This window comes from Pantherophis guttatus, chromosome 1 (genome assembly GCF_059756535.1).
Source record: "Pantherophis guttatus breed Tessera chromosome 1, ASM5975653v1, whole genome shotgun sequence".
Taxonomy (NCBI): domain Eukaryota; kingdom Metazoa; phylum Chordata; class Lepidosauria; order Squamata; family Colubridae; genus Pantherophis; species Pantherophis guttatus.
Genome location: NC_142063.1, coordinates 241783576 through 241810692, shown reverse-complemented (window position 1 = coordinate 241810692; position 27117 = coordinate 241783576). Strand labels below are relative to the sequence as shown.

Genomic DNA, 27117 nt, shown 5'->3' with positions numbered 1-27117 from the left:
ATTCCTTTCACAGTGATATTTTGTAATTCCATTCTATTACCCTTGCTTAACATTAATGAGATAAAAAGATCGCATTATGGCGACTGATGTTCTTCAAATTAAATGCGTGTTTCCATGTACAAAGCTGCCTCCTAATTTAAAAAACATAGCATGTAACATAGACTCATGACCACGGTCATCACTCAACTGAAGCCAGATCGCATTTTTTATCTATTCATTGGATTTAACAAGGCGTGAGATGGAAGCAGAATACCAAGTGTGTCTAGATTATCGCACATCCCCCCATTTGGCCAATTCTTGGCACCCTCAACAAGGAAACTGAGGCTTCGCCGTTGCCATAGCAATAAACCTCAAGGTCAAAGGGGCATATGGAAGGTCAGGCAATGACAAAGGAACATCTGAGAGGCCATCTGGATGAGTGACCTGACATAATTAGTCATTAATCCCACTCTTGGGAACAATAGAGTGAGCTGGGAATGTGTTTGGACTTTGATCGTGGTCAGGGTGATCTCGGAGGGAAGGGAAGAGAAAGCTAAGCAGATTACCCTGGCATTCTGTTAACTAAAGAACAGCGAGCAGAAGTGGCCAGTGGCATATGCATCTCACATGTGCTACCTTTTCCTTCAGTTACTATTAGGCCTCTTTCCAGAGCCATGTGGCTCCTGGATTAGTTCAGGAGAGATTTTCTTTTTTTACAGTGTTCAATGAAAAGAGAGCAGTAGTTTACTTAAAATTCTCAGGCAACAGATGGGGAAAAAAAACCCAGAGCCCAAAGCACCAGGCAGCTTGCTTTACAGGTGTCAATATTTACTAAGCAGACTTTGCTAGCATCCCTTTTGGGGGAAAAGAAGAGAGGATAGTTAATCAGGAAAACAATAGCAATCAGCCCTGTTGTCTAAAACAGAACGATTAGAATTAAAAGATGATGGATGGAATGGTAAGAACTACTCCTTGGCATCTGTCTCACGCCCACCCACCCACCCCTTTCACCCTTCCCTTTCACTCCCATCTGCACTTGCATGTCATGTTTTATTATTCAGACCCAGGCTTTGATCAGAAGATAACCTTCATGTGTAGCTTGGGGTTTTTCTGGTGGGAAGAGTAGGTGATGTGCCATGATGGATCACCTCCATTTTTTTTTTTATAGGATGTGAGAACAATAATAGGCTGTGTTAAATCTGGGAATAGTTAGACCTCCTGAGATTGTTTCTCCCTCTTGGAACAAAAGATTTTCATTATTTTAACAGGACTAGGCTGAGGATGCTAGTTAAATAGAATAGGGAGAGCTGGGAGAGAAAGATGCATGGTAATCAAAAGTAGAAAGATTCATGCAATTCTGCACAAAATATGCAGTGTTACTTGTTTCTTTCTTTCTGTCTGTCTTTTACAACAGTCCTTTGCTATCCTGTCAATATCTATGATATTTATTTATTTTTAAATTTATTTTGCTACCTATCTTATACAGAATAATCCTGGGTGGCTCATAATAATAATAATAATCGGGGAAAAAGCAGAATACATATAGCCATCCTCGAGTTATGACTACAATTGAGCCCAAAATTTACATTGCTAAGTGAAACATTTGTTAAGTGAGTATTGCCCCATTTTATGATCTTTCTTTCCACTGCAATTGTTAAGTTAGTAACTCCGTTGTTAAATGAATCTGGCTTCCCCATTGATTTTGCTTGTCATAAAGCCACAAAAGGGGATGTCATGGCCCCAGGACATTGCAACCATCATAAATATGAACCAGTTGCCAAGCATCTGAATCAGGGGTGGATTCTACTTATCTTTACTACCGTTTCACATCGTGCCCGCATGCGCATATCACTTCTGATGACGTCCGGGTCAGTGGGCAGAGCCTCCCACCGGTTTTACTACCGGTTCTTGCGAACCGGTTCGAACCAGGAGGCAACCCACCACTGATCTGAATTCTGATCGTGTGATCATGAGGATGCTGCAACAGTCGTAAGTGTGAAAAACAATTGTGTCACTTTTTTCAGTGCCGTTGTAACTGTGAAGGGTCACTAAATGAACTGTTGTATGTCAAGGACTACCTGTAGATAAAAACCAAGCAATTCACAACAAGGCCCATATTTCTCAATCACACTGCTACAACATGCCATAAAGTCTACCTATTTAGCATTTGCTAGGTGCACGTCTAGCCCAAATCCTTGGTAAAGAGCCAGGTCTTCAAAGCCCCCCCCAGAAGTTCAGTAGGATTGGGGTTTTCAGACTCTCAGGGAGGAGGCCCTTCCAAAAGGGTGGAGCATTTACGGAGAAACATGTCTCTGAGGGCCCATCAGATGGCAACATTTAAAGCAAGGGACCTGAACTCTACCCAGCATATCTAACCTGATGGGAAACTACTCTCAGGAAGACATGGACCTTCATGTAACTCGGCCCTGCACCATTTAGAGCTTTAAAAGTGACAAAGAGCACCTTGTATTGGACCCAGAAGGAAACTGCAATCAGCTCAAACAACAGCAACTGAACATGGGCAAATTGTGAAGTACCCCAATTATTATCATTATACTTAAATATCATAATTGTATTTAGTTACTTATAACTTCTTGTTGTTATTACCATTCTTACAGTTCCTCAGAAGAAAGCCATCTCTAAGAGAGTATCAGGACTACATTCACATACAGTTAGAATAACAGAGTTGGAAGGGACCTTGGTCCAAACCCCTGCCCAGGCAGGAAACCCTACACCACTTCAGACAAACGGTTATCCAACATCTTCTTAAAAACTTCCAGTGTTGGAGCATTCACAACTTCTGGAGACAAGTTGTTCCACTGATTAATTGTTCTAACTGTCAGGAAATTTCTCCTTACTTCTAAGTTGCTTCTCTCCTTGATTAGTTTCCACCCATTGCTTCTTGTTCTACCCTCAGGTGCTTTGAAGAATAGATTGACTCCCCTGAGATATTGGAACACTGCTATCATGTCTCTCCTAGTCCTTCTTTTCATTAAACTAGACATACCCAGTTCCTGCAACCGTTCTTCATATGTTTTGGCCTCCAGTCCCCTAATCATCTTTGTTGCTCTTCTCTGCACATTGATCCAAGGAGTGGCTATTTTCCTCAAGGGTTCACTTAGAGGTTTTTTTTTCCCCATTATCAGGTTGTAATGCTATCAACTCATCCTTCAGTTAGCAGTTAGGCATGATGACATAAAATGCAATGTCCCCATGCCTAACATTTTGCCCTTTTGGCCATTCTTCCCAATAACATCTAGTCACTTGATTTCTTTCTAACACAGATTTTAGACACTTTGAAGCCCTAGAATAGTGTCAAAATAAGAAAGAAAACAGTGTTCTTAATAAAGTACCAGTATAGTTGGATGGCACAAACCTGTCTCGCAGAGGCCTGAGGATAACATGCAATGCAATGCAATGGGAAAACACAGAAAAAAGATAGCACCAGGACCTCTTTATTAGGGACATCACTTTAGAGTGAAGCAGTGAGGCAGTAAAACAGAGATTTTAAAAAAAATCTTCCATGATTGGTCCAAATTCATTTCTTATATTTCTGAATTAAAAAGTAATGAGCATATTGTCATAGTAATCGGTATCATTTAATGCTTGTCTAAAATCTGAGAAGTCCAGTCCATGATCAATGTTCTTAAAATATAAAATGATATTTTTTATCATTTTACCAGAACACCAGAACAACTAGACACAAGAACAGTTTTTTCCCGAACGCCATCACTCTGCTTAACAAATAATTCCCTCAACACTGTCAAACTATTCACTAAGTCTGCATTACTATTAATCTTCTCATCATTCCTATCACCCATCTCCTCCCACTTATGACTGTATGACTGTAACCTTGTTGCTGGTATCCTTAATATTTATATTGACTGTTTCCCTATGACTATCATTAAGTGTTGTACCTTATGATTCTTGATGAATGTATCTTTTATGTACACTGAGAGTGTATTCACCAAGAAAAATTCCTTGTGTGTCCAATCACACTTGGCTAATAAAGAATTCTATTCTATTCTATTCTATTCTATTCTATTCTATTCTATTCTATTCTATTCTATTCTATTCTATTCTATTCTATTCTATTCTATAAAAACTAATCAAAGAAAGGGGAGGGGAATGGACAGAAGAAAAATTCTCATTATTTCAGCTAAATAATTTTCAGTTAGTTATAATAAGGGGACTTTCCAAATCTCATTCGTTGGATTCTAGTTTCCATCATCTCCAGCCCCCATAACTATGGGGCAAAGATAATAAGTCTGTACCTCATCAAGGAAAAAGTTAGGAAAGATTCATTTAAGCCTGTACATATACAAAGGCTTCATAGAAAACAGGGTTTTGTACGTATCACTCCTGGACATTAAGTTTATGTGTTAACCCTATCCATGAATGATGGAATTATTAATTTATTTTAAATTATATTATTAATAATTTAAAGAAATAGAAATAAAACCAGTCCTCTAAATTATATGACAATCAATTTCTTAGCCGTTGACGACTAAGGAAAACAGCTTGAACAGCATTCAAGGATGTGTCCATCGAGATCAAAAAGTCAAGATGACAGTCACAGCCATGTGGTCCAAGCCTTTTTAAAGACTGTTGTGACACACATTAAAAACTGGTAGAGTTGCAATCAAATGGTTGCGGTTGCCTTTTTTTTTTTTTTTTTTTTGCTCTCCTGCAGATATGCCTGACTGCAACAATTACCTTCTGTGGGAAGAAAGCCTGTTAAACCATCAATTCCCAAAAGCTTTCTGGAACAGCCAGATCTTGACAGATCCACATGGTTTCAATCACTGGTAAGCTATTTTCTCCCTTCTTCAACAGTCTGCAACAGCCTTGCCAGTTACATTCCATTTGCTTTGTCACACTAATTTTAATAATAGTTACATCTGAACTTGCAAAACAGTCACACATGGATATTTGCAAGAGCTTGCTGCTTTCATCCAAATGATAAAAGTGACATGACAGCATCACATCCCAACTCCTGCCCTCCTTGGTACATGTCTGGGATAAGATGGGGTTTGTGTCACAATACTGCTTTTGTCAACCTTGCCCCTGCTATGAATGCTGCTACAAGCAAAGCACTAAAAGATGATGCAAAGACAGGCAATGACAGCTACAAAGCAGAGAGAGTGAGGGAGAGAGAGAGAGAAAAAAGAAGATCCATTGGAATTACAGTATATGAGTTTATGCATATGGGAATCTTCATTTTAGGTGCAACTAATCATAGAACTCCATGAGATCCATTTTTAAATAAAGTTTGTATTTCAAGGGATTAGGAGTCTTATTAAGAAGCTAGGAACAGCCCTTTTGGATTTGCAAAAAAGGCCCATCAAGAACCATGTTTTCTCTTGGTGGCCAAGTAAATGCATGTCACTTTATGCAAAAACTTTTCTCCCTACAATATATAGCAACCTGCTTTTGAAATTTAAACAAAATGCTTTGCGATGGTCACGAATGTCAAATATTCAAAACTTAAAATATCATTGATTCAATCCATATGATTCTCGTTTCATCATAAAATTTTTGGCTGCCTTGCATGGATCATATGGATCATATTCCTTTGCGTGTCAGGATTTTGGTTTTTTGTGCTTAAAAACATTGAAAAGACAAATCTTGATCATGATCAGAGACTATAATCTTAATAAAAAAATACTTTTGCTTATCACTGAGCACTAACTGATATGTGTCTTAATAGGAGTGGGGAGTGAAGCACTGAATCTCCCGTCTTGATTTGGATCATTTGCAAACATAATTTTCTAAAACACATACAGAGCTACATGCAACATCAATTACGTTATTTAACATAATATGTAGTTTGGCATATTTGGCAGAGATCTTTCCCAGTAGCATTGCTTGATGACACCTTTTCCCCCTCTCCTAATGCCTAGAAGGCTAATGAAAATAATCAAAGGAGTCTTGGTCTCCACCTAAAAAATGTGGAAGACAGGCTTAACTGCAAATGTTAGCAGGGAATATCATTAATTTGCAAACATTATTTCAGGAAAACTAAATGTCACTTCTTAATATAACAAATATTTCTTTAAAAGTAATTTAGCTGCTGAAATTGAATTTAAAGAGAGAAAGAAATAAAAAGTAAAATAAAATAAAAGCTGTGTAAACAGAACATCGTGTTGAAATATAAAACTGATTTAAAAAAAAAAAGTCAAATTATTTTTAGGCACACAAAAGAAATCTAGACAAAGATGAGTATTTGTAAAACTTTTATATTATCATCAGCAAACAATACCAATAAGTTGTCATTTTCTTAGTTTTTTTTCTTCACAAGTAGACTCTTAGAATTAATTCGCTTTTCTAATGGAACTTGTGTCCAGGGTGTCTCAGAGTTGAGAAGTTGACAATATCACAGTGGTAGGCATGACTGGACAATCAAAATCCTGCTCCTTTTTTATGTTTTTTGCCAAAAAAAGGGGGGGGCAGGGATTCTATTGCCCAGTTATGCCCACCATTTTGACACTGCTGACCTCTGCTTGAATTCTTGAACAAGCCCTTCAAAAACTCTAAAACTGTATTGCCACTTATATTCCTAAACATCCCAACAGCTCATCCATCGCCACTGTAACTGACTCTATGCACCTTGCTGCTTGCTGTTGAGCCTCTTCTTCTCTTTCCTTCCACCTTTCCCATCATTAGAGCTTTCTCAAGGGAGCTACGTCTTCATCGGAATATGTTTTACCAAATTAGAATTTCTGGTGAGATGCTGAGATACCTTTCTCGCTGTTAGTCCTTTGTTTGTGTGGTGTTTTTTAAAAATTAACTCAGGCCTGTTTTTACTATTTTTCATCCTGCATAACTCTATAGTATTGCACCAGAAGCTCCATTTGTGTGAGAATCTCAATATGATGCATATGATTCAGAGAGTATCATTAAAATAGGGAGTATAATGGGTAGGGTGGATTCTTCAATAGGAAACTTTTGCAAGTTTGAAAATGTGCATAGTAGGGGGAATCAAGACATTACTATAGGGCACTACACTCCAGAACAACTAGACACAAGGACAGTTTTTTCCCAAATGCCATCACTCTGCTAAACAACTAATTCCCACAATACTGTCAAATTATTTACTAAGACTGTATTACTATTATTATTCTCATCCTTCCTAGTACCGATCTCTTCCCACTTATGACTATAACCATGTTGCTTGTATCTTTACAACTTATATTGTTTTATTTGTTTCCTAGTATGATTTGATTGCTTATTAGTAACTTATGACTATCACTAAGTGTTGTATCATATGATTATTGATGAATGTGTTTTATTTTTCTTTATGTACACTGAGAGCATATGTGTTGTAGCGCGGGAATAACAAGAGGCACAAGCAAGCTAGTGACAACAGCTCTTTAATTCAGGGTGAGACTTCAGCAAAAACTCACAGGCAAAATCCCTCCTTATATACAGTTCAGAAATAACCGTTAACCAATCACAAGCATTCCTGCATTTGAATTTCCCGCACAAAATAGATACATACATAACAATATGCATCAAAGACAAATTCCTTGTGGGTCCAATCACAGTTGGCCAATAAAGAATTCTATTCTATTATAATTCTATTCTATTCTATTATTCTATTCTATTCTATTCTATTCTATTCTATTCTATTCTATTCTATTCTATTCTATTCTATTCTATTTAAAATTAGAGTTCTTTTATTTGATTTTGCATTCTTTGCATTAGACCTGTTGTGATAGCTTCTTTTCTTTTTCTTTTCTTTTCTTGTTCTCTTTCTGTTTTCACTTCCCTTTCTTCTTGACACTTGCTGCATCTCGGATCTTTGAAAGATTTCTGCAGAGATACTGATGATTTAAAAGTTACAGCTGTCCTGACAGCTTGCTTGGAAACTGAGTCAGTCAATCCGTACAAAAAATTGTCTAGCTCCAAATCTCCCTCTGAGCTCCTGGAGCAAAGGACTTTGGATGATGGCTACAAGATCTGTTTCAGTCTCATAGGATCATGTTGATGGATGGAGTGATTGCTTAATTTGCTTCTTATGACCTAAGAAGCCAGTAAAACATAGCTCAGTCCCCTTTCTCCTAACTCATATTTCATGACTGCATTTCACAGAAGTTTTACAAAGCGTGAATGAATTCTCTTAGTGTGAGCGATAAACCAAAATCATGTCCTTTAAAAAATGGTAATTAATTTTGAAGCATTTTTCTTTCAATTTCTGTACCAGAGGAACAAGAATAATGTCTTTCACGGTATATAAATTACTAGCAAAAAGACAGAAACAGGTGCCTATTTAAGTTAATATAATATAATATAATATCGTCCAACTTACATTTTTTCAAAACAGAGATAAAACGCTTTTCTAACCTGCATTTATAAAAATGGCAATGCTGACTACTGTAAGTAAGAAGTTAGAAATGTGTGTTGGTTTTGGTCTAACCCTAAAGTTGAGGTGGTACCGCCCCAGGCGCCTGATGGATCCTGATAGGTTCCAGATGGAGCTTGGGCCATTTCCTGAGGCTCTGGCACATGGCTCGATTGAGGAGCTGGTTGCTGCCTGGGATAGGGCGGCCGCTGGAGCTTTGGATCGGGTCGTGCCTTTGTGGCCTCTGACCCGGCATCGATCTCGCCTGGCTCCTTGGTTCACCAAGGAGCTGAGGGAGATGAAGCGCCGGAAAAGACGCCTGGAGAGTGGTTGGAGGGCCAGCCATTCTGAATCTGACCGAACACTGGTAAGGTCTCATATTAAGACCTACCTGGTGGCGATAAAAGTGGCGAAGTATAACTATTTTGCCACTCTTATTGCGTCATCAGATAATCGCCCGGCCGCCCTGTTTAGAGTGACCTGCTCCCTGCTCCACTAGGAAGCGCGGGAGGACCCCTTGGAGGGTAGAGCCAAGGATTTTGTACAGTATCTGTATGACAAAATCGCTCAGATTCGGGAACACCTGGACTCTGACTGGGTAGATTCAGCGGGGAGGACAGAGGCAGGTCTTGTGAGTATTATCTGGGAAGAGTTTGATTCTGTGACGCCTGAAGATGTGGACAGGATACTGGGCAGACTGAGCGCAGCCACATGTTTACTGGACTCGTGTCCCTCCTGATTGATGCTGGCCTCTCGGGAGGTTACACAAGGCTGGCTCCAGGGGATTATAAATGCTTCTTTGAGTGAGGGTGTCTTCCCTGCCACCTTGAAAGAGGCAGTGGTGAGGCCTCTCCTCAAGAAGCCTTCCCTGAACCCGGCAGTGTTGGCAAATTATCGTCCAGTCTCCAACCTTCGCTTCGTTGCGAAGGTTGTTGAGAGTGTGGTAGCGCGACAGCTCCCCCAGTACCTGGATGAATCGTCGTATCTGGATCCATTCCAGTCGGGCTTCAGGCCTGGGTACAGCACGGAAACGGCATTGGTCATGTTGGTTGATGATCTCTGGAGGGCTCAGGACAGGGGTTGTTCCTCTGTCCTGGTCCTATTAGACCTCTCAGCGGCTTTTGATACCATCGACCATTGTATCATGCTGCACCGGCTACAGGAGCTAGGGGTGGGGGGCACCGTCCTACGGTGGTTCTCCTCCTTTCTCTCTGACCGGTCACAGTCCATGTTGACAGGGGGGCAGATGTCGACCCCGAGGCCCCTTGTATGTGGGGTGCCACAAGGGTTGGTCCTCTCGCCCCTTCTGTTCAACATTTATGTGAAGCCGCTGGGTGAGATCATCCGTGGTTTCAGGGTGAAGTACCATCAGTACGCTGATGATACTCAGCCGTACATCTCCACCCCGGACCACCCCAATGATGCCCTTGAAGTGATGTCCCGGTGCCTGGAGGCCGTGCGGATCTGGATGGGGAGAAACAGACTCAGGCTCAACCCATCCAAGACCGAGTGGCTGTGGTTTCCGACATCCCGATATAGTCAGTTGGTGCCATCACTGACTATTGAGGGCGAGTCATTGGCCCCCACGGAGAGGGTTCGCAACTTGGGTGTCCTCCTGGACTCACGGCTGTCTTTAGAAGAGCACATGACGGCCGTGGCCAGGGGGACTTTTTATCAGGTTCGCCTGATTCGCCAGTTGCGTCCCTTTCTGGATCGGGACTCGTTAAATACGGTCACTCATGCTCTCGTTACTTCCCGCTTGGACTACTGCAATGCTCTCTACATGGGGTTCCCCTTGAGGAGCACCCGGAGGCTCCAGCTGGTCCAGAATGCGGCCGCGCGGGTGGTTATGGGAGCGACGTGGTGCTCCCATGTGATCCCCCTCCTGCGCGAGCTGCACTGGCTCCCGGTGGTCTTCCGGGTGCGCTTCAAGGTTTTGGTTACCACCTTTAGAGCGCTCCATGGACCGGGGTATTTACGAGACTGCCTTCTACTACCAATAGCCTCTCACCAACCAGTACGCTCCCATAGAGAGGGGCTCCTCAGGGTGCCGTCGGCCAAACAGTATCGACTGGCGGCCCCCAGTGGGAGAGCCTTCTCTGTGGGGGCACCTACCATCTGGAACGAGCTCCCCCCAGAGATACAGAGGATCCCGGACCTGTGCACGTTTCGCCGTGCTCTTAAAACTTTTCTATTTCAGCAGACTGGCCTGGCCTACTCTCCTCTTTTAAATTTTTAATTCGTGATTTTATAAATTGGGTGTTTTAATCTGTGTTTCGGCCAAAGTATTTAATAATTTTAAGGGATTTTTAATATTTGTATTATCTGTATTTTATCTTGGCTGTTCACCGTCCTGAGTCCTTCAGGAGTAGGGCGGTATAGAAATTTGATAAATAAATAAATAAATAAATAAATAAATAAATAAATAAATAAATAAATAAATAAATAAATAAATAAATAAAATCATGCCACCTCTATGCTCTCTCTCTAGGAGCTGTGGTGATATAGTGATTAGAATGCAGTATTGCAAGCTAATTCTGCCCACTGCCAGGAGTTCAATCCTGACTGGTTCAAATTTGACTCAGTCTTCCATCTTTCTGAGGTCAGTAAAACGAGGACACCAGATTGTTGGGGGCAATATGCTGACATTTGTAAACCACACAGATAGTGCTGTAAAAAGCACTATGGAATGGTATATACATCTAAGTGCTATGGCTATTGTTGTGTTCCTTGACTCCAGCAACGCTGGATTCCCTTTGACCTGACCAGAACCAAATCTATATCTGTATAAAACAGATAGGCAGACATTGAATTATACTGTGTACAAATCATTCCAAAAATAACCTGATTCTGTCACTTCTTCCAACTTTGTCGTCCAGTGTGGGGGGAAAACAAAGAACTAGTTCTGAAAAATGGCCAACAATAGCTTATTGAAGTGAGATGAGGGTGTTTTTCCAGATCCAGCAGCTTAATGGGTTCTGCTCTGTACTTGGCAGGATTTGCTGTGTCTGCAAAATCCCTATAGATTTTGTTTTGTTTTGTTTTGTTTTGTGTTTTGTTCTGTTTGATTTGGTTTGGTTTGGTTTGGTTTGGTTTGGTTTGGTTTGGTTTGGTTTGGTTTGGTTTGGTTTAGTTTGGTTTGGTTTGGTTTGTTTGTTGTTACTTTCAAACTCTTTGAAAAAATATTATAGAAATTTGAAGGGCAATATATCCCCTATCCAAACATATCAGATGGAAAAATATTTAAAATATCTGTATCCCATGTTTCCTTTATTCAGTGACTGCTCCTACAGTGTTTATTTAAATATTAAAATATTAAAAATTTAAAATATCTATACCCTATATTTCCTTTATTCAGTGACTTCTCCTACAGTGTTTATATTTTTAATTTTCCTCAGTCCCATGTTGAATACAAAATCTTGAGGGAAAAAATACTTTGGACTCTTTCTAGATCATATCCATGCAATGAACAAACTTCACTTATAATCTTCCACTGATTTATCTGCTGTTACTTTGAAAAATGGATATACTGCATGTCTTTTTCGGTTTCCATTCCCAGTTTTGGAAGACTTCAGTCTTTCTTTCTTCTGATTTTTCTGTGAAAAGGTGGAAACACATAACCATTGACCAGATATTCTACAACATATTTTATCATGGAACTGTGTTGAAATATTTTAAAACATAGTACAGCTATAGAGCCAGTTTGATGTAGTGGTTAACGAACCAGGCTAGAAAACAGGTGCCGTGACTTCTAGTTCTGCCTTAGCCACAAACCCAGCTGGGTGACCTTTGGCCAGTTACTGCCTAGGCAGAGAATTGAATACAGAACAAAAAAAAAAAAATCTAAGTATCTCAAGAATGAAAAAAGTTGCCTTGAAATAGATCATTGGCTTAACAGAACTGAATTATGAAAAAAATAAAATAAATAAACTATGAAACGTAACAAAGTCCATAATATTTCATTCTACCTTTGACATAGTAAAAACGTTGCCTTAAGGACCCACGCAATGTATAGACGATTAGATGATGATTTCCTGAGATATTTAACTTTTGCGATTCTCCCCACCACCATTTCTATCTACTCCACCCTTAAGTTAATTCTGTTGTGTCCACGAAGCTCTTGTTAAAACTAAATTGCACAGAGGATCTTGTGTCTATTGATAGACATTCTGTTTTCTTTAGGCAACAAGGACGGGGTTCTTTTTTTAATTGATGAATTGGTACTGACAGTCATGACAAACATATGGATAGTAACACTCTTGCCAGCAGGATGCTTATCTGTTTTACTGGTTCAGAAGGGCCTGATTGATGGGAAAGCCCAAGGTCTCCCCAAAGATAATTTAGCCATTTCCATACAGTTTCAGGCTGCATTAGCTGTATCCTGCAGGGGACTCCCATGGGGTGGGGGCTGTCTGACCTTCCTTCTAAAAGGCAACACATAGGAGATTCCTAAAGGAGCCATCATGTAAAAAAGACTAATGATCGCTTCCATGCCTATTATCATTCAGAGACATAGAAAGAGACTTTAAAAATTCACTTCCACATTCCTCCCTTGATGTTTCCCATGATCTATTAAGGCATTAGATGCTAGATAAATTAATCATTAAAACTTACAGTTAAGTCCTTACAAATAATAACCAGATGTATGATGATTATCTTTGATCTTGATATATCGGGGTGTGTTTTTTTTTTTCCTGCCACCAAATGCAGATGATCCTAAGCAATTTGCTTGCTAACAATACCCAGCTAAAGTTCAAGGAAGTGTTAGTGCTTTCTGGATTTGGATGCCAAGCCAAATGGATGAGCCAGGAATAAAAATGTCAGTTTTTTTCATTTCTGCCGATCTTCTGATTTGCAGATCATTTGTCTTTCTTGTTATATTTGTGGATATGCATTCCTGTAATAACAGTGACTGCTCATTGTTTAATTTGTTGCATCTGTTCTTGCTTTTTCTCCGAGCAGCTTTTTTTCCATAGATTATAGCATAATTTTGTTATGCAATTAATTTTTGGATTCATTCTAAAACTAATATTTGATAGATATTTAGCTTGTGGCTATTTTTGCCAGTTTTTTCTAATTCATACACAAAACTAAAATTATTAACTAATCAGAGTGAGCCCTGGGATTATACTCAGTTTCTTATTGTGAAAAAAATAACCGAATGGGTAGCAGAGACAAGAAATAATCTTTCTTTGTTGAGGCTGTATCTGGACACCTTCTTATTGTATTATTGGTTGAACAATAATACATTAGAAACCTAGAAAACAAAAGAAAAAATGTAATTATAAAATGGTTGGGATCTTGTATAATAGCCTCTCTTCCATTTGAATTCTGCATGTGTAGCACATGATAGCAAAGTGATTGGTTGAAACCACTTTCTTCACTGGTTCCCTAAAACAGTAAGGACAATGAGTAAAAATACTCTATGGTTCTTCAGTAAAAACAGTGAGTGCTAGTTTCTCCCTCAAGGTCACTTGACTTCTTCTCTGACTCCATGGGGTAACAAAATATGACTGTTTTTGAAAAGACTGCAACTTCCATTGACTAGCGTTGTCTTAAGAAGAAAACACTACTTATTCCCCAGTACATCTAGGCATGTGTTTTAAAAAATGTTTTGGACCATGTTACAATTCAAGTAGTGTTGAGGTGGGGAATCTGCAAGTAGTTAAAGGAATTCATCTCAGGGTTTGGGATTCTGGAGTGAAAAAATGGCAGACTAAAGACAGTTCTGAAAAGTGGAACCAAGGACCACAGTAGAATGAAATGCCTGTGAATAGCCCAGTTCTTCAATCATTCCTTTCCAGACAAGGAAAGGACTTGAGATTGCCCACAAGTTATGTACAAACAGACATTTACATTTTTATTATATAGATTTACATATTATTCTTTGAAAATGCTTCTGTGCTACTTTAATCATATGAAGTATGATATCATATGAGTATGATATTCTCTTTGATATTATATATGTATGAATCCATATGAATCATGTGGAAGCTTAACAAAGAGAGGTCCAACCTAGAACTAAGAAAAAATTTCCTAGCACTGAGAACAATTAATCAGTGGAAATGCTTGCCTCCATAAGTTCTAAATGCTCCATCACTGGAAGTTTTTAAGAAAAGATTGGACAGCCAATAATGGTATACAGTCTCCTGCTTGAGCAGATGTTTGGACTAGAGAAACTTAGATTATATTTACTTAGACTTAGAATAACTTTATTGTCAGTTTGAATGTACACCAATCGGCATACATTAAAAAGAAATTTCGTTGCATACAACTCTCAAAGGGTCTCCACCTCTAATATACACTACATAAACATGACAATATAAATAAATAGACAGATAAATAACTAGGTAAATAAATACAAAATTATGCACATACCCACATATATTACTTAGTTTAGATGTATACATGTACATGGCGAGAGAAAAAAAATCTTGCTAGTTTACTTTAAGGTCTCTTCCAAGTTCCAACATTAAAATTAGACAGTGGTCTAAGGCACCCTGTTATTAAGCTGGTTATTAAGACCAGCTGCCTGCAATTACTGCAGGTTCAAATCTTGCCAAGGCTCAAGGTTGACTCAGCCTTACATCCTTTCTAAGGTAGGTAAATTGAGGACCCAGTTGTGGGGGCAATAAGCTGACTTTGTATAAATATACAAAAAGAATGAAGGCTATTGCTGAGCACATTGTAAGCCGCCCTGAGTCTCCGGAGAAGGGCGGCATATAAATCAATTTTTTTAAAAAAATGAAACAATAATGATATATACTTGTGTGTGTGTGTGTGTGTGTGTGTGTGTTTGTGTGTTTTATATATATATCTTTAATGTTATTTTATGTACATATCCATTCACCCACCTATATGTGACAGGGAACATAAAATCAAATTAAAATTGCAATAAAATACGAGTTTTATGGATACATTCTATCTATCATCTATCTCTCTATTTATCTAATCTATCAGAAATAGAAATCTATTACTCTCTGATTAATAATGCAGAGTTGAATCAGAACCTTTAGTCTTTTTTCATGCTCTCCCTACTGAAGGGTCCTTTATCTAAAATTAGTTCAGCCTCTCTCCTTCAAATATGTTCCACCTTGAAAGGTTAAAAGGTGAAAGGTCCAGTTCATTTGTAAGGCAACCAGTTTGGGTTATTTTGCCAGTATTTTATACTTCCTTTTACATAGACCTCACAAAGGCTTATGAACACAGTAAACAGTCATTTGTAAATAAGCCAGTCAAGTGTGTTCATTTCACCAATTCCACTCAGCAGCGCATTCGGAGAGAGTATAAAATAAGAGTTATCAATGTTAGGCCCAAGAATAATCGAAACAATAAGCCTGTACTTATTTCTCATTAATAAGATTTGCAATACAAGTGTATCCACATCTCCTTACAAATAAGCTTCACTGACTTAAACACAGGAAAAAATATTTTAGCTTTACAGACTATTAATATTGGGTTGAGTGTGGCTTAGCTAATTTATGAGGATGCTATGAACTATAAATTCCAATTGGAATGGAGAAAAAATATGGTCTGAATCCATGCAGTCTTAAACTCACAAGAAAAACAATAAGAGTATACTGGAATGTCTTTTCCCTTGGGCTACCAAAACGAAAAGTTGTATTTATAAAACTGGTCATATGTCTTTGAATTCTGTTTATCTATTATGATGTTAATTAATAAACCATGTTGCTGAATAAACTGTTATGATGGTGTAGAAGCAAGCCCTTTATTCTGGTTCACACTCTCAATATTTCTCTTCACTTCTGAGTACTTCTAATCCTTTTTCCCAACCAAAAGCTAATCATAAAAGATGTTTTCCTGGCACAATTCTGGTCTTCTAAGAGTGGCTGCCACTATTTATCTGCATAAGGCAGTAGAAGATATTTCTCTCTGTGTGTGTTTTCTCTAGCACAGACAGCACCTTATGGTTAATCTGAGGAACCTAAAGTAGTTCTTCTCACCTCAGCAGCTTTAAGAAGTGTGGACTTCAACTCCTTGCTGAGGTTGAGAAACACTGATAGGGAATTCTGGGAGTTGAAGTCAGAGGAGGGTTTCAGCAGGTTCTGACCAGTTCTGGAGAACCGGTAGCGGAAATTTTGAGTAGTTCAGAGAACCGGTTGTAAAAATTCTAACTGGCCCCACCCCCATCTATTCTCTGCCTCCCAAGTCCCAACTGATCGGGAGGAAATGGGGATTCTGCAATAACCTTTCCCTGGAGTGGGGAGGGAATGGAGATTTTATAGTATCCTTCCCCTGGAGTGGGGAGGGAATGGAGATTTTACAGTATCCTTCCCCTGGAGTGGGGTGGGAATGGAGATTTTGCAGTATCCTTCCCCTGCCATGCCCACCAAGCCATGCTATGCCCACCAAGCCACACCCACAGAACCGGTAGTAAAAAAATTTGAAACCCACAACTGGTTGAAGTCCACAAATCTTAAAAGAGCTGAGGTTGAGAAACACTGGCCTAAAGAGAATGTTAATCCTTTTGTGAGCATCATATCAAACAGTTCTGGGCAAAATTAAAAATACAAATCACTTTAAATCCCAGCTTTTGCAATGTCGTACTTGTTTTATACTGCATGTATACATCTCCTTTCCCTTCCTCTGACTAATAAAAAGTTTATAGAAACAATACATGCAACAGCCATGAAGTAAATTAAGCAAAATTGTATAACATTATACTGGTCTTATACCAGATTTATAAATAAGCTTGCGATTGGAAGGCAAAAAAAACATGTGATGTATTTAATACAGGCTGAACCCAGGGATCCCCACCTTCACCCCAAATGGGGTAATTTTATAGTTCTGCCTCCAGCACCCCCAAAATATTATGTCATAACTAAAGAGATGATTAATGACTTTTAACAGATTGTATGATTGAATCTCGCCATTAAAATATCTTGGAACATTTGTACAGTACTGTATATAATGTCTAACAGGGGTGGGTATGCATTCTTTGTTTAGACAAGAGTTTGCATATGAACCACCCAAGGTTATATTCATTTAATTCTATTAGTGATATTTTTAAATTGTTTTTTTTTCCCCAGCACTAGTTCAAACTTCATTCTCAGAATATTGTAAATATAGATTGCCTGTAGCCACGTTTTGGGTTAATATGATGGTCCTATTTCTTCACATGGACTTTTATTTGTAGATATTATATATAGCAATCTGCACCAAGGAGTTGCTTTACCAAATGTTTATTTTGTATTGAACTTCTCTTTGACTTTGACATACCATATGGTGAAGGTATTTTTTTTCTCTGCTAACCTTCTGGAGTTGTAGTTTCTTTGAATGATTTACTTGATTCTGCTTTTACCACCTGGTCTCGAGTTCCCAACCACAATAGTTCAGAAGGTGAAGAAATGACATGTGAATATGCCTTCTTCCAGGAAAAGCAGGCCAAAAATTTAAATTATTAAATTATGCATAAATTCTTTCCTTCACATAGATTAAAAATATCAAAACTACAATGAACACAATGTTGGAAATATCAAAAGATCCTTAACGAGAGATTCAAGCTACCCAAAAATAACAAAGCTGAATTTCCAAGGGTCGTTCCAGTCTAAAAGAGTTCCTGAACTTTTAAAAGTAAATATTTACTGAGCAGCTTCACTTTTCATGCTTTTGCTAAAGTCTGCGTGTTTTTGATGCTGTTATAAACATGCATAAGGGCATATAAACAAAAGAGGAAATGTATTGAATAATATGCTTTTTATGATTTTACTTTCAGATGGTTCCAAATCTACATTTTCCCACTCAAATTTCATCCCTCACCTAGCAGTGAGAGAAGTAAACAGAATTGTGAAGGATTCTATGATTTACTCTTTGCAACATTTAATAAAGACACTTCATTGTTTTCCTTGGGCTATGAGAACTGGATCTGAATTACACGCTGTATAAGATTTCCCTTTTGCATGACCCTTTGCTCTTTTTCCAGTTGTGCTAAGTCTCATTCTTTCAATTTATCCCGCTGACTGAGCAATCACTTCTAGATTGCTTACTGCTAAGGAAGATGCCGACTCCAGAGGATGCAGAAGCACCTGTAAGGGACAGATAGATATTTGTGAGATCCAGTATTAACCAAGATCCAGTCATATATGGGCAAAGTCTTCTTTTCTGTGCCAATCATTTACAACGCCACTTAAGGTAGTGATGAAAGAGAATTCAACCATAGATAGCAGGGGGAATAAATTGGGAAAAGGGGGGGGACAGATATTTATTTATTATTTACATTTATTTATCAAACTGGTGTGCCACTCATCTTGCAATATTTGTTCGGTTGCAGCAGATCAATGGCAGAAACAATGTAAAACTAAATACAAAGACTAGTTTGATGTAAACAAAAGTATGAAGGCTATTGCTTAATGCCTTGTAAGCCACCCTGAGTCCCCGGAGAAGGGCGGTATATAAATAAATAAAAAATAAATAAATAAAGTTGCTGATTTAAAAACAGTGGGCTGTGAATTCTAGTCCCACTTTAGGCATGAAAGCCAGTTGGGTAACCTTGGGCCAGGTCCTCTCTCTTAGCCCAATCTACCACACAAGATTGTTGTTGAGGGACAAATATTAGGTATGTTTGTCACCATGAGGTACTTATAAAATAATAAAAGCAGGATTAAAAAAACTAATAATAAATAACAAATGAGGCTGTTTTGCATTTGTCTGGAGAGAAAGTTCTTTTTTTAAAAAAGTTCATAATGGAGGTTGGTCAGATGGTCAATCCAGAAGTAACATTTCTCCCTTTAAAAGAAGACAGCGCTGATGTAAGAACATTGCTGTAAGTTAAAGAAAGAGCAGAACTCCTGGAATAGAGCTGTAGAATAATGTGGCTTAAGAGTTGTTTGCTGCCCACATCTATTCTCCAGCACGATATGTAACTCTTTTCACCTGCAGGTTCATTATTATGTGGCTTCATTTGTAGCAGGGGTTTATAATGAGAATTTCAGGCCCCTTCCAATCCAGGAATGGTATGCTTCTCTGAATTGTTAAATTGCCCGCAGTTTATGAATCTCCAAGTCATTTAAGATGCTCAGCAAACAGATTTTCCATTTTAGAAAAAGAACGCTCAAAGTACATAAACAAACTGTTTATTAACTGGCTGCCATGTGTTACAAAATCTCCATCTTTAAATTAATCATGGAACAGATGCTGGTGAATATTCAGTAAAAAAAAAATGGAAATGAGAATACATTAACATTCCTAGACCTGAATTTCTGGAATAGTCTCTATGGAGGAATTATCTGTATACTGAAAGCGCCTCACAAATTGGCAAGCACTTTGTTGAGTAAGTTGGCTTGACAGAGAACTGTTTTACTCCTGTGGTACACAAAAGGCCTTAATGTTGTGGCGGCAATATTTTAAAATCTAACTTATATATGATTGGCAACATGAGCAAAGGTTTCTTCCAGCATCTCAGAAAATATTCTAGGTCTCATGGAGCCTTGTCATTGTCAAATGACTACCTGAAATGCATCTTTCTGATTCTATGGTGCAGCCATGTGACAAGACAGATATCTCCCCAATGAGGCATTAGCAAGGGCACAATAATAAAATAATATAAGCCGGAAATGGCTGTTTATACATCTCTTATTCCCCTCCCCCAGTCAGATTTTAATTCAACCAGCTGGGTGTGGGTATAAATATAAATAATTGTCCCATTTCCAAGGACGCCATGGAATATGAAAGGAAACAGCACATTTTGTGATGATTCTTTGCAGTTGGGTGCCTATCCTACAGGGCTGTCTCTGCTATTGCCAGCAAAGCAGTTGGCTTGTCCTCACAAAACAGAAAGAAATATTTCTCTACAAGGTAACAAAACCAATAAGGCTGCATCTGCTTTGCTAGTCCTACCAGAGGCAAGAATGAGCTCTTATTCTGGCCGGCTGAGATGGTGCCATTTGATGCTAAGCACAGACTTTTATTGATTCATCAGTGATCCTGACTGACCACAGCTTCTCTGGCTGATCAGCCGCTAAACTTGGGAAGGAAAGAAGAAAGGTTTCATCCACTATATGGAAACACGAGTAAAAGCAGTTTTCTCCATTTGGCTCCATTTTCTTCATAATCCTACAGCCTCCTCAAAACAAACTCAGGTTTGTAAAAAATTGGCCCAGTCTTCTACAATGACATCACAACAGTCATGGCCGTCCATGTCCCCAACAATGTGATAAAAGATTACCTACTCTTCTTTTCAATATTTACATAATGTTCGTGACTAGGAAATTATTTTGATTTGTAATTAACTGGAAAATAAATTATGTCCTCCTGTAAGTAAACTGTGACCTTCCCTGACATCAGTAATTTATATTTAATAAATGCCAAAGTAGACTGTCACAATACATCGTTTTTGAAAAACAATGAACATTATAATTGGTTCAGAATGATCAATTGTTGTCTGGGGCTGGATATAGCACATATTTCAGGTCCTTTAAAATCACCACTGAGTAGTTTCCAGCATCAGGTTAAAATCCTGGGTTCTTCTTTTAATACTTTAAAAAACTCAGAACATTAAAGTTTAGAAATATAGGGCACCTTATTCAATAAGCATATTACAATACTTTTATTGAAATAAATATGTGGCATATTTCAGTAAAAATCAGGGATATTGCCAGAGAGTTCACCAACTAAGTAGCAGTGGTTTTTCAATTTGAATGGTGATTTGTACATTTATAGTATGTAAGTATATCTGACTGCATCTTTAACTTTATTTTTTAAAATAAAAATTGATAAAAATACTTTTCTCCTCTCTACTTTAGAAGAATATAATCTTAATTTCTCTACTAATTATTTTCCAATATTATATTGTAAGTAATGAAAATATAGATGGTGGTTGTAATTGTTCTTTGGTATAGCAAGCTATGCAGGAGTGGGTTCTACTTACCTTTACTACTGGTTCACAATGGGAGAGTGTGTGCGCGCGCATGGGCAGAAGCTTCTGTGCATGTGCAGATCATCCATTATGACGTCCAGGTGGGTGGGCGGAGCCTCTGCCACTTTTACTACTGGTTCGCAAGAACCAGACAGAACCGGGAGCAACCCACCACTGGAGCTATGACTAGAAAGTGGGAAGGTAGAATATCTACATTGCATAAGAATTGCTTAATCTGTCTTTTCTTAGCCATGTCTATTCCTGGGCTAGGTGCAGTGGTCTTAACTCTATACTTCTTTTTTAAAAACATATATTTATTTTGTTTTATCAAAAGGAATAAAATGCAAAACAGAGAAAGCAGAAAAACATACATCTAACAAGAACAAGAACAAAAATTTGTACCAAAAAGGAGAGAAAAAAAATGGCCTATACTTCTTGACCTAAAAGTTTTTAGTGTCCATGCCCGGACTGACTCCTCAAGAGCAGCTCAAAATGTCCTCTTTGACAACTATGGACCACTTCCAACTATTATTTGGATCCACTAATGCAACATGGCACACACCAGTTGTAATATATATTTAGGTGAAACTGTGACCTGAATCCTTTATGACTGTGCCCGAATTATTATCTGGTTGGCTATAAACCTTCAGTTCAGTAGTGGGTTCCACTTACCTTTGCTACCAGTGCGGAACTGTGGGCACACATGTGCAGAGTGTCCGTGATGATGTCTGGGTGGGTGGGCGGAGCCTCCCACTGCCGTCACTACCAATTCACGTGAACCGGTAGAAACCCACCACTGCTTCAGTTGGTACAACGTCTTCCATGATGGAGGATCAGATTAAATGGTTTGATTTATACACCTGAAACATCTGGACTACACTTATGGAATTTCTTACATTCCCTTCTGGTGATATTGTCAGTATCACCAAATACTGACAATACTGACAATATAGATCTACTGAGCTATAAAATACAGATCTATGGATCTATCTCTGTCACTGTGATCTTGTCTGGCCACTAAGAAACACGGTAGGAAGCAACTTTTTTCAAAGTGTTCCTGCTCTCAGCAGCTCATCTCACTGGCACATGAAAAAAGGTCCACAGGGTGAGGCCGTGGAAACTTGCATTTGGCCCCACTTTATAAAATATATAAAGATAATATTTCTATCACTAGAAATATTATAAATGAATATGAAAAGGTTTTTAATTATAAATGAATGTTATTCCATTATTATTAATTGTTCTTTCTTTTTTTAATATTTTGTTTTAAATTTTATTGGCTGCTTTAAGTACTTGTCAGAATAGAAAAATGAGGAATAAATCAATAAAATGAAATAACATTATTTATATAATCCATTTATTTTCTATTAATTAATCCAATCTAAGTCCTATGATTGTTTTTAAAAAGAGGCAAATGTTGTTCATAAGGAAATCTTTTTAGAATAATTTGTAGATCAGTTTCTCATGAAAATAATTTCTTCATGTACTTCATAAGAAGTACATTTTCCTATACTAAAGGTGAATGTTTATTTTAGAATGGAATATATGTATTCTAGATACTAACTGTCATCCTATAAGAATATTTATTGCTCATTCTTAATTATAGTAAATTTGATGACTGAGAGCCAGTTGCTCTACTTTTCTTATGAAACCTAAAACAAAAGCCATTAATGTAATACAGCTACATCCATTAAAGTTGGACACTACAACTGTGGTAATTGAAGATCACCTTACTTCCTGTTCTCTAAGGGAAGGAAGGAAGGAAGGAAGGAAGGAAGGAAGGAAGGAAGGAAGGAAGGAAGGAAGGAAGGAAGTTCATGTGCATTCTCAGGGGGAAAAAATGACGAGAACTGAACCCAGTATTTTATTTGTTATCCAGAAAAGTAGGCATTCTTACAAAGCGAAAGTCACATTTTGACTAGGAGTTAGGGTTCTTTAAAAAATACAAAGGAGAGACAACCTAAAAGAAGATGACAATCTCTGAAATAAAACTAAAAGTCTACAAACATCAGTTTTGCTAATATCGGATTTTTGAATTACTAAACTAAGAAGAAAAATTCAGATTTAGATGATGAGTTCTCGTTATGGCTTAGACACAAAGCCGACTGGGTGATCTTGGGCCAGTCACTGTCTCTCAGCCCTAGGAAGCTGGCAATGGTAAACCAGTTCTGAAATCTTGCCAAAAAAACTGCAGGAACTTTTCAAATAGTTGCCAAGAGTCAATATTGAGTCAAAGGAACAGACAGACAGACAGACAGACAGACACACACACACACACACACACACACACACACAAAATTAATATAGTCATGATTAATTAATTAATCCTATTAAGGTTAGTAGATTTACTTTAAGCAGCTCTAAAACTGGATGCAATCCTACCTATTTGCACACTGTCTTCAAATGCAATGAATTTTAATTCAAAACAACAAATTTCTTATTTTTCAGTATCAACTTAAACAGTGAGCAGAGTCAAAAGCTCATATAAATAGTTAGATGGTTTTAGCATGTAGTACTATACCCCTTCGAGGGACACGGTGGCTCAGTGGCTAAGATGCTAAGCTTGTTGATCGAAAGATCGGCAGTTCAGCGGTTGGAATCCCTAGTGCTGCATAACGGGGTCAGCTCCCGTTATTTGTCCCAGCTTCTGCCAACCTAGCAGTTCGAAAGCACATAAAAAATGCAAGTAGAAAACTAGGGACCACCTTTCGTGGGAAAGGTAACAGCGTTCCGTGCCCCTTTGGTGTTTAGTCATGCCAACGACATGACCACAGAGACATCTTTGGACAGCGCTGGCTCTTCCGCTTTGAAACGGAGATGAGCACACACACCCAGAGTCGGGAACGACTAGCACATTTATGTGAGGGGAACCTTTACCTTTACCTTTACTATACCCCTTCAAACTAAAGAAACTAAAGATGGATATTTCAAAGGGGAAAAAAAGTTCAAATTTCTTGACACAAAACAGCTAGTTTGCTGTTGGCTTTCTATAAAGGCCTAAAAACATTGGATGTGGGCACCCAGGAGTATGCAAAAACCTGTTCAGTAGCTGTATTGACTATTGTTGATGGGGGTTAGAATACTTCAACTATATTATTATTATTATTATTATTATTATTATTATTATTATTATTATTATTATTATTATTATTATTATTATTATTATTATTATTTCAATTTATATGGCGCCCTTCTCCGGAGACTCAGGGCAGCTTACAATGCGTTAAGCAATAGCCTTCATACTTTTGTATATACCTGCTTAGATTCTATTCTGTGGTCTTTACATCATTTTACATTTCCTTAAACCACTAATTTTGAATTCTTTTGATGTGTGTGTGTGTGTGTGTGTGTGTTGGTCATTGGTCAAAGGTTTGTCAAGTGGACCAGACTTCTCTGTATCCTATCTTATTCTGATCAAGCTCTATGAAGAACATGGGCTCCTAATATGCCTATATGCTTATATTCCCATATGTTAATTTTGTTTCTTTCCAGAATGTTGCCAAAGAATGCCACCTACATATGAATAGCATTATTTCCATGTTTGCATAGGTCTTTGGAAATGCTTTGGACAGCAAAAGAGGAAAATTATATCATAGCATGAAGCCTGCAGAATTTGGAGAGTTTTTCCTTTCTTGCATTTTTAATTAAGCATGAAGCATATAATAAGCTACGTGCTCTTGGTAAACAACCCTGGTGTGCTAATGAAGAAATTCCTTGATCTATGTAGTATTTACTAAATGATTTAATCCAAATGTCCAAGCAGAGTTTTGTGATCAGTAATCCTCATCCTCACCTTTCTTTGAATGTCATTGCATTTTTTTTACTGTCTTCAATAATAATTCTTTTTATTAGGGCTACCAGGTTGTATTTGGGATGTAAAAATCCAGACAGCCACTAAATGGCAGCAAAGAGATTCATGTGTAGCTGCTACCTAGTGGCTGTTTTGGACTGTGAAGCATGTTAAAATTGAGCATTTGCACTTTTAAACTTTGGTTTCAGAGAAGATTTCTGAGAATGCCATGGACCAAAAAAACAAATCAATGGTTTGTTTTTTTTTAATTTGATTTATATGCCGCCCTTCTCCGGAGACTCAGGGTGGCTTACAATGTGTTAAGCAATAGCCTTCATACTTTTGTATATTTATACAAAATCAGCTTATTGCCCCCACAAACTGGGTCCTCAATTTACCTACCTTAGAAAGGATGGAAGGCTGAGTCAACCTTGAGCCTGGTGAGATTCAAACTTACAGTAATTGCAGACAGCTGGTGTTAATCACAATGCTATCAGTCTGCTGAGCCACCAGGCCCTTTTAACCACCAGGCCCTTTTAATGGTTCATTGAACAAATCAACCCAAGGTTGTCAGTTGAAGCAGAAATGACAAGACTCGCTGATCATACTTCAAACATATTATGCAAAGACCTCACCCTCCAGAAAAAGCTCTAATGCTGGGAAAGATGAAAGAAAGAGAAGAAGAGGACAAGCAGCAGCAAGGTTGATGAATAAAGTTCCAAGGTGATGATCATATTGTTGGAAGATCTCATGGAAAAAAATCTATCCATGGGGTCACTAAGAGCTGACATCAACCTGATAGTATATAATCAATCAATCAGTTGCAGACTGAATTTTTATAACATAAAACTAACAGACTTATTATTTGCACAAGAAAGCCTTACCTATTTAGAGAAGTAATTCCTATTTAGGGAAGAAAGCTAGGCATATTTTGAGAGAAGAAAAAAAATTAAAAATATTTCCTGTGTCATAGTGATGGTAGTAGCTGTCCAGAACACTGGTGGGTTGCTCCCGGTTCATACCAGTTTGGGAGAACCGGTAGTAGCGGCAGCAGGAGGCTACACCCGCCCACCCAGAAGTCATCGAATACACTCTGCGCATGCACAGAAGTGGTGCACGCACACACGCGAGCGAACCAGTAGCAAAGGTAAGTAAAACCCACCACTGGTCCAGAAGATATGGATGCTAAAATGGCTGATACAGAAAGAATAAGATATGAGAAGGAAGGATGAAGAAGAGGGCCAAAGACTTCACAGGGGAGCATGGATTTTAAAACTAAAAGTGACCATTAGAGAGCAAAAAATAGAGAAAACTCAAACTCTGTTTCAGAATTTTGCATCCCAGATCTTAAGTTTACACCTCTTAAGGCCACAAGGGTGATGTGCCACAGATGGAGGAAGTTCCATATATTTCCTTCAGGCTGCAACCTGTGTATAAACTTCTGTAAATCCAACACTTTACCATTTTTTTTAGTTGTTTAAATCTCTCAAAAAATAAGCATCCCAAGAAAATGTTCTTCATTTGTTGATGTTATTATTTCAAATGATGTATCTGAAATTACTATTGATATAAATAAATCATTAACAATTCCAGTGAATTTATGGAGAAAGATAAGTGTTAAAAAATGAATGGAACTTCAAGACTTATATTTTAAGAATGAACTATGATGTTCTTGCTAAAGCAGAGAACTTAAGGGGAAAAGGGGAATGAAGGCAACAAGTGCCCAGTGCACATTTACAAGCAAAATGTAGAAGAAGGACCTAAGGAATGAAATAAGAAGCAAATGAATGAAAAGTAAGGTTCAACCAAAATTGCTTTAAAATAATGGGTCATTATGGGTTAAATACTTTTTTGCAAGTAAGAAAGTGTGTATTTTGAAAAACCTAGAAATATTTACTACAGGCTTGTTTATTTTTTACAACTGGAAAGACACAAAATATTTTTTGCTGATTTTGTTAGCTTTTGGGGGGGATTTTAAGGAGAATGGGAAATCTATTTACTTTTCTGTGATTTAAAAATAACTTGCCATTGGTATCATACTATTTGCAAAAACAAAAAACTGGACAGCATTTTTTGGCTTCCAGAAGTGTTTCAATTCAAATGACATTGAGAAAAGCAGTATGTGCTTAT

General features: G+C 38.0%; 1 long non-coding RNA gene across 3 annotated transcripts in view; it reads left to right on the top strand.

The window, feature by feature from the left end:
• Nucleotides 1–397: 397 nt before the first annotated feature.
• The window catches only part of LOC117660800 (uncharacterized), a 74308-nt gene continuing 47588 nt past the window's right edge, over nt 398–27117 (top strand). For all 3 annotated transcript variants that reach the window (XR_004589801.3, XR_004589803.3, XR_004589802.3), the window contains exons 1-2: nt 398–937; nt 4673–4787. This is a non-coding gene — a long non-coding RNA (uncharacterized LOC117660800). The remainder of the gene's footprint in view (nt 938–4672; nt 4788–27117) is intronic.